The 12,952-nt window shown below is 30.4% G+C and overlaps 1 protein-coding gene, 1 long non-coding RNA gene and 1 other non-coding gene across 8 annotated transcripts in view; 2 read left to right on the forward strand and 1 right to left on the reverse strand.

Annotated features, from left to right (window-relative positions):
- Positions 1–12,952, reverse strand: part of LOC145938383 (uncharacterized) — a 238,741-nt gene that overhangs the window by 21,179 nt on the left and 204,610 nt on the right. The window contains exons 1-2 of one of the 2 annotated variants that reach the window (XR_014425708.1): positions 10,278–10,324; positions 9,208–9,338 (exon numbers count right to left, since the gene is read on the reverse strand). This is a non-coding gene — a long non-coding RNA (uncharacterized LOC145938383). Of the gene's footprint in view, positions 1–9,207; positions 9,339–10,277; positions 10,325–12,952 lie in introns of those variants that run through there. The other variant, XR_014425709.1, reaches the window with a different exon arrangement.
- On the forward strand, positions 1,435–1,507 carry Trnav-uac (transfer RNA valine (anticodon UAC)). The gene has a single exon. It is a non-coding gene; the product is annotated as a tRNA-Val (tRNA).
- Positions 10,469–12,952, forward strand: part of LOC145938372 (uncharacterized) — a 204,296-nt gene continuing 201,812 nt past the window's right edge. For 3 of the 5 annotated variants that reach the window (XM_083041911.1, XM_083041914.1, XM_083041915.1), the window contains exon 1: positions 10,469–10,808. The gene's annotated coding sequence lies outside the window, so the exon portion shown is untranslated. Of the gene's footprint in view, positions 10,809–10,981; positions 11,170–12,952 lie in introns of those variants that run through there. The other 2 variants (XM_083041916.1, XM_083041913.1) reach the window with 2 other exon arrangements.

The following is a 12,952-nucleotide window of genomic DNA, read 5'->3' on the forward strand; positions in this document are numbered from 1 at the left end:
TTTTAATAAAAAATAACATTATATTCTAAAAATATATTGTTTTTTGATAATTAAAATAAATTTTTAAATGTACTCTTTCATGCGTGCAAATGTGTGTGATTCGTTGAATAAAATTATCGTTTCTCGTGTCTCGTGAATACGCAAATGTTTTGACGAATTAATTTTGTCAATAAGCAATTTTAACATTGCCAGTTTGAACAGTTGTAAATCGAGCGTACACAGAGCAATAGAATGCATTCGCAATTATAACAAAAGCAATACGTCGTACATTGTTCCGCGCCAGGGGATGATTTAATGAGCCTACCGTGAACATCGATTTATGGCAATTTCTCGTGCCGATCAAAACGGTCAACCAGCGGCCAACCAAAATAATACAGTCGTGCGAACAATTCAAGAAAACATTGACAATTATTCTTCGATAATAATTCAACAGTTTCAAGTCGTTGAAATAATCGAATTTGGTCAGAGTTCTCAAAATTGTTTTATTCATAATTATTTTCCTAACAATTAAAAATTAATATTTCAGCCTTCATAAAATCACTATACTATAAGTATACATATATAACTAGGAGAAAAAGCAGAATTTTGTGTATTTGCAATTTCATATAAATAAATTTAAAAAAAATATCAACAAAATAAAAGGAGAAAACATTAATCACATAGAGTAAAGAATATAAGAACCTCGCAATTCTTTAGAAGATCTTATAAAATTTAAAGATTTGCATTAACTAAAATAAAATAAACTGTCATGTTAATAAAAATAGATAAAAAAGAATTTATATATTATTTGTAATATATCTAAGATTATAAATTCTAATTCTTTTTCTTTTAGTAATATATTAAATTAAATTAAATTTACAAAATATCAACGTTGAATTAAATTATTACACAGACGAAAAAAATAGATATGAAAAATTTTAAATTTAAATATTTTATATTTCTATACTATATCACAAATAATAAATAAAGCAATAAATATTATATAAAGCAATAAAACATTAAGGTAAAATATAAAATAAACATAAAGTAAAATGAGAGATATATTTAAAATGTTATTTACTTATTGTTAGCATCGAAATATCTAAACTCAAATACATAAAATAAAAAATATATAAAAAATTCAACACACATAGATGGAAAATTTGTAAAATAAATTTGCAATTTGTCTTTAATATATACGTATATGGATCACAGTTGCCATCTGTATAACATGAAACAAAGTCTTGTAATTTATCAACCGAGTAAAAATAATATGTAAATGTAATACACATGTCCAAAATGATTTTATAACTCATATATATAATTATGATTACAAACTTATACATGATCATTTTTTCATTTTTCTTTATATTAAATAACGCGATTATTTAAAAAGAACCTATATATACAAAACGTGAGCTGGTCAGAAGCATAATGATGAATTTAAGTCATCAAGGTTCCGTGGTGTAGCGGTTATCACGTCTGCTTTACACGCAGAAGGTCGCCAGTTCGATCCCGGCCGGAACCACTTTCTTTTTTGTAATTAATATACTTTGCGTTATAAAGACTCATGGGATGTTGATTAACAAATAAAAAAGTTAGGAAAAGACATAGTAGAAAGAGACTAAGTATGTGCTTATTTTTTAAATTATTTCTCAAAATATGAAACATAAGATACTATATTCTTTCAATATATGCAATTCGTTTTTTTAGAATTATGCTTAAATAATATTTTTTAATATAATATTTCTCTAAGAATTACTTTATTAATAAAATGTAAGAATTATAAATAAAATCTTTGTAGGAGAGAGCTATAAGTGGAGATCTTCTTAATTTTTTGCTTTATTTTCTTTTGTTTGAAATCAAAGAAAAGAAAGATAACAAAAATGCAAAGCTTGTACAAGATAAGAATCGTACTGTAATACTGTAATATTGATCGTCTCCGACAAAGACAAGAAGATTATTATGACCCTTATTTAACAATCTCGCATGAGATTGTATCAACGTGATACTTATGTGCACGCAAAAATGAGAGCAATGTAGCTAATGGTTAATTATTATTTCATCAGTAAGTACGTATATTAATTAAGCATTACGTAAGTTTCAAAATTATAGAGTGTTCTGTAATTTGCGAAAAAAGAATTCATTACAAAGTTGTAATTTTTATGTCTTACAAGTGCACGAAAAATTCAATAATTATTATGTCACGATTTTCCGTTTTAAGTGGTACTCACAAGTTTTGGGTTTAAAAAAAAATCTCTTGCACAATAATTTCAACATGTGAAACATTTATGCAAATCCGTGACTACTTTATACTGTGTATCTGTTTCTTAATATTCTCGTAAAATCTCTCTTACTGACAAGAGAAGAGCAAACTTGCTCAATTCACACGCTTAAGTTTTCGATTGTTTCGACACTGAAGTGCGAAATTTTGGACCGTATGGTAAAACGAGAAAAAGACTTCGCGGGACTTTAAATATGCATCAATATTACCTTGTTCGCTATATATTTCGTCGAGAAATAAGATACTGAAAGACGTCTGGAAGGAAAAAACCGGACCTGCTCTGATTGCAATGGCAGAAAGAAACAGTTGGCTGAACGCAGGTGGAAGACCAGATGGTACCGGTCCAGGGAGACAGTGAATGAAAGACCAGAATGTTATTCTCTTTTTCCTTCTCTCTCGGAGTCGAATATAAAGAATGCGACAAGATAAATGCAAGCACATGGGCCGAATATCAATTTCGATTTCCTGTCACGGCTTACAATGCCACTGACTGACCCTTTTCCCGTGACATCAAACTATGCAAACATAATCGATCGATCTCGAAATATATAAGTTGAATTGAGATTCATTCAGTATAATCTGATTCTAAATCGTATATTAGTGTAGAATCATAATACTAAAATAGCATTCTCTTTTTCAAAACGCGCGTTAAAATATTTAAATAATCAGATAAAATGATTTATTTTATGTCCAATAAAATTATATTGCTTATTGAGAAGATAGAGAAAAACTTTATGTAGAAAAAGTTCTTAAAAATATCAAATTTCTATCAAATTCTTTGTAATTAGATTGTTATAGCATACAATAAAAATTTATAATATGAGAAACGACAATTTCAGGAGACAGAAAATTACTTTAATTTGGATCGAATCTATTTGCGATCTACGTAAGAGATTGCGCTGTGTTTAACTTAAGAGTTTTATTATCTGAGAGCAACTTTTGTAGAAGTCTCTGATGAGCACGGAATGGGGCATGAAACTTTCAATAGCTGTTCACTTGAAAGTTTTGCTCTCTGAAAGTCCCTTTCGATAATAAAGCTATCGAGTGCGGACATCGTCTTACAGACAAGAGATAAGATCAATTATTCCTTAATTCATACAATTCTACGAAGTGACATTATATATATTCGAGAAACTAATAATCTTTAGAAGAAAAACATATGCTGATTTGAACGTATTCTTTCACAACTTATTGTTAGAAAAAAAAATATTAATATATATTTCTGAACAAAAACATAAAATATTTCATTGTATATGAAATTAAGATTGATTTTGATATATTCGTACTATATGTACGCACACATGATAAATATTAACTTTTTTCAGATTCCAAGTAACATTTAATGCTAACATTTTCTTCTCTTTTTTCATCTATTTTTATTTCTTTAAAATAAAATAACAAAAAATAAAAATTTTATTTAAAGAAATAAAAAGAAATAAAAGAGAAAAAAATTTTTAAATATTTTTTACTTAGAATCTGAAAAAAGTTCATATGTATCATATGCGTATATAAAATATATTAAACTCAATCTTAATTTTATATACACAAAGGAACATCTCTTATATATTTTGTTTAGAAATATATATTAATTTTTTTCAAGTTTGAAAGAACACACACACAGACACACACGTTCAAATCAGTTAATTATTTTCTCTTCTAAAGATTATTAGTTTCTCGAAAAGTCATTCAACTCCAATATCAAGCATGATATATTGTATATTTAAAAATTAAGAAACGCGCGCGATGTACTGCTTGGAAACGATTCATAGTTACGATTTCATGGTATTATTTCGAGGCCACAGGTGTGCTGTTCAGAGACGATAACACGCGGCGTGATCGTTCAGAAGTAAATGATATCATGAATAAGACGCAATTAGTTATGTACCACCCGCGTAGAACGATCAGTTTCAATGACGGGTTCACAACCGAGCACTCGATCCCTTCGATTTCTTCCACCCTTGTTACTCGCGCATGTCCTGCGGGGACTACCTGTTCAAAGAACTGTGAAATCTTGAGAAACCAGTCCTGCTACAACGTTAACGTTTGCCGGCGACGTTCACCTGCGACTTCTTTCGTCCGGTCCATCATTCATGACGGCTAAACTTGACCCCGAATTCTTTGACCTCGTCTTCCCGATGAGAAATGATTCCTTACCTTTTTTTCCCATGACTTTTCGTAACGCGGGTTACCGAAAGAAATTTGTCTCACAATGTATATTTAATATTAAGAATAATGCAGTAATAAATTACATTTCTTCGATTAAATTCATGTTTTGCACGAAAATTCATCTTTTGATCTCACATTAAGTTCTTATAAAATTACTTTAATTATTAAACTTTCTGCAGAAAATTTTCGCTTTTAATTTATATTAAATTTCGTATTAAAATATCCCACAAAATGTTGTTATTAAATTTCGAGTTATAATTAATATAATTTTAAGGACTACATTCAATATATTTTCAATAAAAATTTACTTTTCTTCGGACAACTTTCCAGGTCACAAACTTTATCAACTAACCGGCGAGCAAAAGTAAAGTAATAAATAATAAAAGTTTTTTTTACTTTCAAATCCTTTTTTCTCAAACAACAATGTCTCTTTTATGTCAGAGACGGTAGTCAAAAAGGCAATATTTCTTGTTGGCAACATTTTCGGAGAGATTTTTAACTCTTCCGCTTGACGGAGGATGCGGAACCGGAGCGGCGAAGAAGTGAAAGAGGAGAAGATGTTGGCAAGCCGCGCAAGAAAAGAGGAGAGATGCATCCGCGGGCGGAGCTGCATCTCACCGGCGCAGCCGAACGAGAGAAAAATCGATGCATCCGCGCCGAGAGCTCAGCTGTGCGCGGCCACATCTCGGGGAATTCGGCCGAGTCCCCGAGAACGCGAATCCGGAACGGTAACTGAAACACGGCGAGGTTGAAACAATTGGCACACGCGATTTAGCCGTCCCGGCGGCTACGTTTCCGCGTGCAAATTTAGACGGCGAACGGACTAAATCTCATTTAAATTTAAAAATACGCTCTCGTTCGCGAAGATAAACGTTCACGGCGAAATATCTCACGAAAACTTGACGCGTACTTTTATGCATACACATTTGCATTAAGGAATGACTGTATTCTCCTCTCTCACTGTCGTCTTGAAATTGGACCAGTTATCATATCAAAGCAAAACTTTTTAACATTCACTTTAAATTATATCCTTTTCATTGCAATTATTCAAAATATGAAAGGATAAGAAGAATAATAAGATTCTTTGTTATATATTATATGAATACCATTCTAATATTGTGTGACACTTTCACGGTAATACTGATTAATAATTTAAAATAAAAACTTACACGCGAATATAGATATTCAAATTAAATGCGCGACACGCTTCTCTGCAAATTTCCTCCCTGTTTATTGCACGGTAGGTGAATTATACTGTATACATTAAATATATATTTACTTTAGCCGGCGTTTGCGCACGATTTCACTGCTCTGTTTCGAATGAATGCTGCGAAGAGGTGAAATACATGGATTTGCATAGGCACGTATGTAAGCATGTGCATATGCATGGCGTAGACAGATGTTAAATGTCCAAGAGCCGGCACACGAATGCCGCCAATGCAACGCGGTACGCATCTAAATTAATTTTACTCCCCATGATAAATGGTTGCTATAAGTATCCGACAAATTGCGCGCACAGAATCGTACTCGAAGAAGCAGCAACACGCAATTACGCGCACTCTTATTGAGCCACGTCAATCTCGTAGAGATATTTACAAAGAATTTTATAGTCGGTACATATCGTAATTGCATGCGCATACGCGAGTTTCCGCCATTCATAATTAATGATAATATGATGATATTAACTGTGTAAATCAAACTTGGTAACAAAAGAGAAATATTTATCACTTGGCATTGTATTCTACTTCATCTTTCCCAAGATTAATTAAATGATCAATTCAGTGGCTTTTATGTGGTTTCATAGAGAGCTTTGACTAGATTAATGCAAACACGACATTAGCTATCTTATCTTATCGCAAGCCGTTTTTAGCGATGTTATTCAATTACACTACTATAAAACATCGAAGAGAATCGTCACACACTTTAATAAAATTTCCATGCACAGCCAAATTATATAGATATATCACAGACAAACAAAATTGAATATTTGAATCGTATGCATTCTGTATGCATGCAGTTATCATAATAAAGCATCTAACTTTATTACTGATAAAATTTCATAACAATATGATCGTTTAAAATAATGACTGTGTGCATAAAATAATAATTTCTTAGCAATAAATTATCTCCATCGAGTTGCAGATTGATTATTCGAGTTAGAAATGTATATTTTATACGATTTAGATGTAAACTTTTTTTAAAAGATATAATAACTTTTCTATCGATAATATATATATATATATATATATATATATATATATATATATACACAAAATCATTATCTCTGTTTTAAAATAAATTTAAACACATCGACAAAAATTTCTTGTAATAAAATAGACTTCTTAAAAATTCTTTTCCTTCTCTAAATAATAAAATTTAATTTCTTAAAATTAAAATAATTTTTTGAATAAGTAATTGTTATTTCCATCAAGCCCCCCCTCCCATTAGTTATTCGTGTTAAAAATGCGTATTTTATGTAAATTTAATGTATAATTTTTTAAAGAGATGCAATCTTTCATAATCATAACATTATGATTTACGCGCCTTTAAGACTGCGATATTTGATTAATAAAAATCTTTCGTGATAAAATAAATTCCTTAAAATTCCTTAAAAGCAATAATCCTTCGAGAAAGTTATTATTTCCGCCACACAAGTTGCCAATTAGTGTCTGTCTGGAATTTATATTTTATACAATTTAAATGTAAATTGTAAAAAATATAATTTTCATCGATAACACAAAATCATTATCTCCGCTTTAAAATCCATTTAAGTACATCAACAAAAATTTTTTGTAATAAAATAGACTTCTTAAAATTCTTTTCCTTCTCTAAATAATAAAATTTAATTTTTTTAAATTAAAATAATTTTTCGAACAAGTGATTGTTATTTCCATCAAGCCCATTAGTTATTCGTGTTAAAAATGCATATTTTATGTATATTTAATGTATAATTTTTGTAAAGAAACGTAATCTCTTTCGTAAATCAAAATTATGATCTACGCGCCTTTAAGGCTGCGATATTTGATTAATAAAAATCTTTCGTGATAAAATAAATTCCTTAAAATTCCTTAAAAGCAATAATACTTCGAGCAAGTTATTATTTCCGTCACATAATTTGCCGATTAGTTCGTTTGAAATTTATATTTTATACAATTTAAATATAACTTTTATCGATAACATATAACTATAACTATGACATATAACATATAACTATAACAATAAATATAACTTTTATCGATAACACAAAATCATTATCTCCGCTTTAAAATCCATTTAAGTACATCGACAAAACTTTTTTGTAATAAAATAGATTTCAAATTCTTTTTCTTCTCTAAATAATAAAATTTAATTTCTTAAAATTAAAATAATTTTTCGAACAAGTAATTGTTTCCATCAAGCTCTCTCTCTCATTAGTTATTCGTGTTAAAAATGCATATTTTATGTAAATTTCATGTATAATTCTCTAAAGAGACGTATCTTTCATAATTATAAAATTATGATCTACGCGCCTTTAAGGCTGCGATATTTGATTAATAAAAATCTTTCGTGATAAAATAAATTCCTTAAAATTCCTTAAAAGCAATAATACTTCGAGCAAGTTATTATTTCCGTCACATAATTTGCCGATTAGTTCGTTTGAAATTTATATTTTATACAATTTAAATATAACTTTTAAAAAATATAACTTTTATCGATAACATATAACTATAACTATAACATATAACATATAACTATAACAATAAATATAACTTTTATCGATAACACAAAATCATTATCTCCGCTTTAAAATCCATTCAAGTACATCGACAAAACTTTTTTGTAATAAAATAGATTCCAAATTCTTTTTCTTCTCTAAATAATAAAATTTAATTTCTTAAAATTAAAATAATTTTTTGAACAAGTAATTGTTATTTCCATCAAGCTCATTAGTTATTCGTGTTAAAAATGCATATTTTATGTATATTTAATGTATAATTTTTTAAAGAAACGTAATCTCTTTCATAAATCAAAATTATGATCTACGCGCCTTTAAGGCTGCGATATTTGATTAATAAAAATCTTTCGTGATAAAATAAATACCTTAAAATTCCTTAAAAGCAATAATACTTCGAGCAAGTTATTATTTCCGTCACGTAAGTTGCCGATTAGTCCGTTTGAAATTTATATTTTATACAATATTAAATGTAAATTTTAAAAAATATAACTTTTATCGATAACACAAAATCATTATCTCCGCTTTAAAATCCATTTAAGTATACCGACAAAAATTTTTTGTAATAAAATAGACTCCTTAAAATTCTTTTTCTTCTCTAAATAATAAAATTTAATTTCTTAAAATTAAAATAATTTTTCGAAGTAATTGTTATTTCCATCAAGCTCTCTCATTACTTATTCGTGTTAAAAATGCATATTTTATGTAAATTTCATGTATAATTCTCTAAAGAGACGTATCTTTCATAATTATAAAATTATGATCTACGCGCCTTTAAGGCTGCGATATTTGATTAATAAAAATCTTTCGTGATAAAATAAATTCCTTAAAATTCCTTAAAACAATATCCTTCGAGCAAATTATTATTTTTGTCACACACAAGTTGTCAATTAGTCCGTTAGAATTTTATATTTTATATGAATTTAATGTATAGTAAAACTTTTTAGAGAGAGAATATAATCTGTGACTAATAAAGTCACTATTTTCGCGACATTTTAAGGCCGTGATATTTGAATGCATTAACGAAAATCATTTATGATAAGATAACGCTGCCGAAACATCTTACCTTGCAACGCTCGAAAAAAACTGTGTCGTTGTATTACGGAAGTCGTTCGGTGTCGATGTTTCAGCCTGCATTCACGTTCAAGGTCGTCCGTTGCATCTTCGTGCATTGGGTAGATTAACACAGAGAGTTTCCTATAAATGCATAAATGATACATTAGAGTTCCCTATAAATCTTGTATACTAGGGTTTATCGATGTCTAGTGTTTTTATATCACTATGCATTGTCGATCTAGTATCTTTATATCACTAGGCATTGCCAGTCAGACTGATATATATCTCGGTTTTATATCTAGATATTTTGTACTTCATGAAACTGTTCGTTAAATAATAATATTTAAAAAATTATAATTTTATATATAATTGATATGTTGTGAATGGATTATTTTGTCTTTAAATGTTGTGTCTATATATATGTGTATGAGTTTCTTTTCTGTTTATTTAGCATTTTATGCTGAACTTTGTTAAACAGAGATTTAATTAATTTACGATGCGTGAAAATGTCTAGTGATTTTATATTTCACAAGTGCTAATTATAATAATCTATAATACATATCACATATTCCGATATTCTATACGTGAAACAAATGCGAATAATAATTCTATTATTAGTTAATTCTAACTACATACATGATAAAAATGAAGAATCTAGAGTTTAAATATTGCGTATAATTCTCTACTAACGGATTTCAAACTTGAATTGTAGTTTATTGAGTCTTGAGAATTAATTTGCGCGACGCATTCTCAGTAATATTTAACGAAGAAGAAAAAGATACGAAAGAAAAAAACAGAAGAAAACTTACATCTTACATATCAGTTATATCTTTGGCAAAAATAAGAAAGATTTGCGCGATGTTTTTCAAATGCTTCGTACACGAGCGTCTAGCGCTATTAACCTAGCAATTATTCTATAATCGAATCTGATAATTTACTTAGTTGACTTTTCCCTGCTGCTCGTCGTTTTTCAATGGCTCGTAAATTTCCGCATCGTTGAACTCGCGCGCGTGTAGTCAAAACAAATATCGAGCAAGACAATACGACTTCAAAACATCAACAAAAACGCGTATCACTTACCCAAGTATTTCTCGGAATTCGCTCGGCTCGAAGGCTTGCACCTGCATACGACGCGCACGTGCAGTGGGGAGAAGTTAGCCGTTAGATGGTGGGGGAGGGCGCTCGGTGCGCGCGACGAAGAGAGGGGGTAGCGGGACACGCGTGTCGTCTCTGTCTCTCGTTCCGAGCTGCTCAGTTCGAGTTCGGCACGCAACGCGGTACGTCGCGTCGTTTTCTCTACGGTGCGCGCGCGAGTTTTCAACACGGTTCTCTCTCCGCCACAGTGCGATATAATCGTCAACGTATATTGGCGTTGCATCCTCCTCGTTTTGTCGCCCGCTCCTCCGCACGTCGCGTCGTCCGTAATCGCGGTCACCGGGTCGAATTTCGAGAACCGGGTCTCGTCTCGCGCGCGAGAGATCCCGTCTCCTCTCCGAAGTCGCATCGAATGTCGCGGAGATGCGTAGGAAGCCGCCAGCAGCAGCAGCAGGATCGTCGTCGTGAGGCGGTGATACCGGAAGCTGTCCTTGGAACCGGAACCGGCGAAATGAGGTGAGTAAACCGATCGATATATATATTCCTCCTCGCTCCGGTCAACCGCCATTTCGAATCGTCGCCAATTCCGACGTTACAGTTTCCTAACCGATTCGAAAATCACGTGATCAAGTAACGCGCCGCGGGGTGGGGGGGGGCAGTAGGGTGAATTGCGTCGAACTGTAGTCGATTCGTAGTCGATTCGAAACGCGTGAATAACGTGAATATCAGTGCGAGGAAGAAGTCCTGGACGCCGATGTTCCAGTTTCGAATTCGCACGCGATTATTGATCGTCCTGTGATCCTGGGAGCCGTCGTTCTTCGAGATGCGAACGCGACTTTTGAATTGGCAGTTTGATTCTTCCAAAGGCGGACGAGCGGTGAGTTATCATATTCGACATTTTCTCGTGGCGTCGTTTTTCACGTACTCGTCAACGAACTTCACTGCGAAAGCTCGACGATCGACGAAGGTGAAGTGCGAGCGTTATTATCAATTCATACGTGTTAAAATACGAATAATTACTAGATTCTGCTAATTAAAATGCGATATTAATTAATCCGGAAAAATGAAGCGAGACGTCGAATTGTGTTGTCGCGGCATGTCTATGTTTTCATGACTGTTACTACTTTGAGGTATATCTCGAATTACTTGAATATCGTTGCAATCGCGCGGTTAATACATTTTACGAACAACGGAGCGGCGGTTAGATATGCATGCCCGCATTGTTAATGCTTTGGAAGTATATAATATTCGTGAATATTCAAGCAATAAATTGTTCGAATTTTCAAATAATGAAGTAAATAAGAAGCAAGTGGAACATTTTAATTGCGAAGGTATCTCTTTCGATGTAAGCAGGTGCGTTGCAATGTCCGTGAATATTTTGATAGTTAATTAGTATAACCATTTTGAATATTGATTTAATTTGAATATGTTAGCAGAATCTAGTATATAATAAGGATGTAATTTTTACACATAATATGCAGTTGTTAAAAAAATTAAATATTTTAATAAATTAGTAATTATGTAAGATTATACATATATTTCGTGTTTTTTAATATTAATAAATTAGAGTTAATTAATGCAGCAATTTTTCAAATAAGAATACATATAGTGCATTTAAATAATAAATTTATATTATATATAAAGATTTATATTATATATAAAGATGGATTTATTTTATTAAAGTTTTATTATTATTATTATGTTAAACAAAGATTTATATATTATTAATATTATTAATAAAAATTTATATTTATTAATATTATTATATTAAAGAAAGATTTATATTATAGATATTCAAAAAATATTTTCTCGTGATTTTTCAAATAAGAATATAGTGCATTTTAATAATAAGTCGATATTATATATATAAAGATATATATATTTTATTAAAACTTTTTATTATTATATTAAATAAAAATTTATATTATTTTATATTTATTAATATTATATTAAATTTTATTATTATATTAAAGAAATATTTATATTACATATAAAGATATTAAAAAAATATTTTCTCATAAAGTCATAAAAGAAAATCATTGAAGAAAAATCAACTCTGATTTAATCACCAGTAATTATTGTAATAAATTAATTTATCGAGTTATAAATATTTTAAATATTTTAATGAACATGGTTTGTTTTGCTTGTATTGAAAATGTATGCAAAATATATTTTAATTATTTTTATTGTAAACAAGTCATGCTATAAAGATATTGATATTATTTTTTAAATAAATTATTTAATCTGTTTCTACAATTTTTAATTAAATACGAATATTTATGATACATTGCTCGCATGCGGATGTATTTTGCCAGAAAGGCGATTAAAATTACAATAATATTCAGCGAAAGCTCCTATTAATATCTACCATGATTCTCTTTTAATTTCTCGTCTCTCGGCAAAATGATTACAATCGTGTTATTTGTGTTCGTGTATCACATTGGTGCACACTGTAATACTCATTGTCAACATAATTTAAATGCACAACAAATAAAATATTGTCCGATTTATCCACTTGTACGTTACGCGTTTGCGGTAGTTAGGCCCGAAATAACCTTTGAGCATGGATTATGCAATTTCGCGGCAATTGGATGTTCAGCCACATTGATCGTGATTGCCTGCAAACCAATAATCTCAGAAAGCAGATTAAGGTCATTCTA

Source organism: Prenolepis imparis, unplaced genomic scaffold (genome assembly GCF_030444845.1).
Source record: "Prenolepis imparis isolate NDT839.2.m4 unplaced genomic scaffold, iyPreImpa1.0 SCAF_7, whole genome shotgun sequence".
Lineage (NCBI taxonomy): Eukaryota > Metazoa > Arthropoda > Insecta > Hymenoptera > Formicidae > Prenolepis > Prenolepis imparis.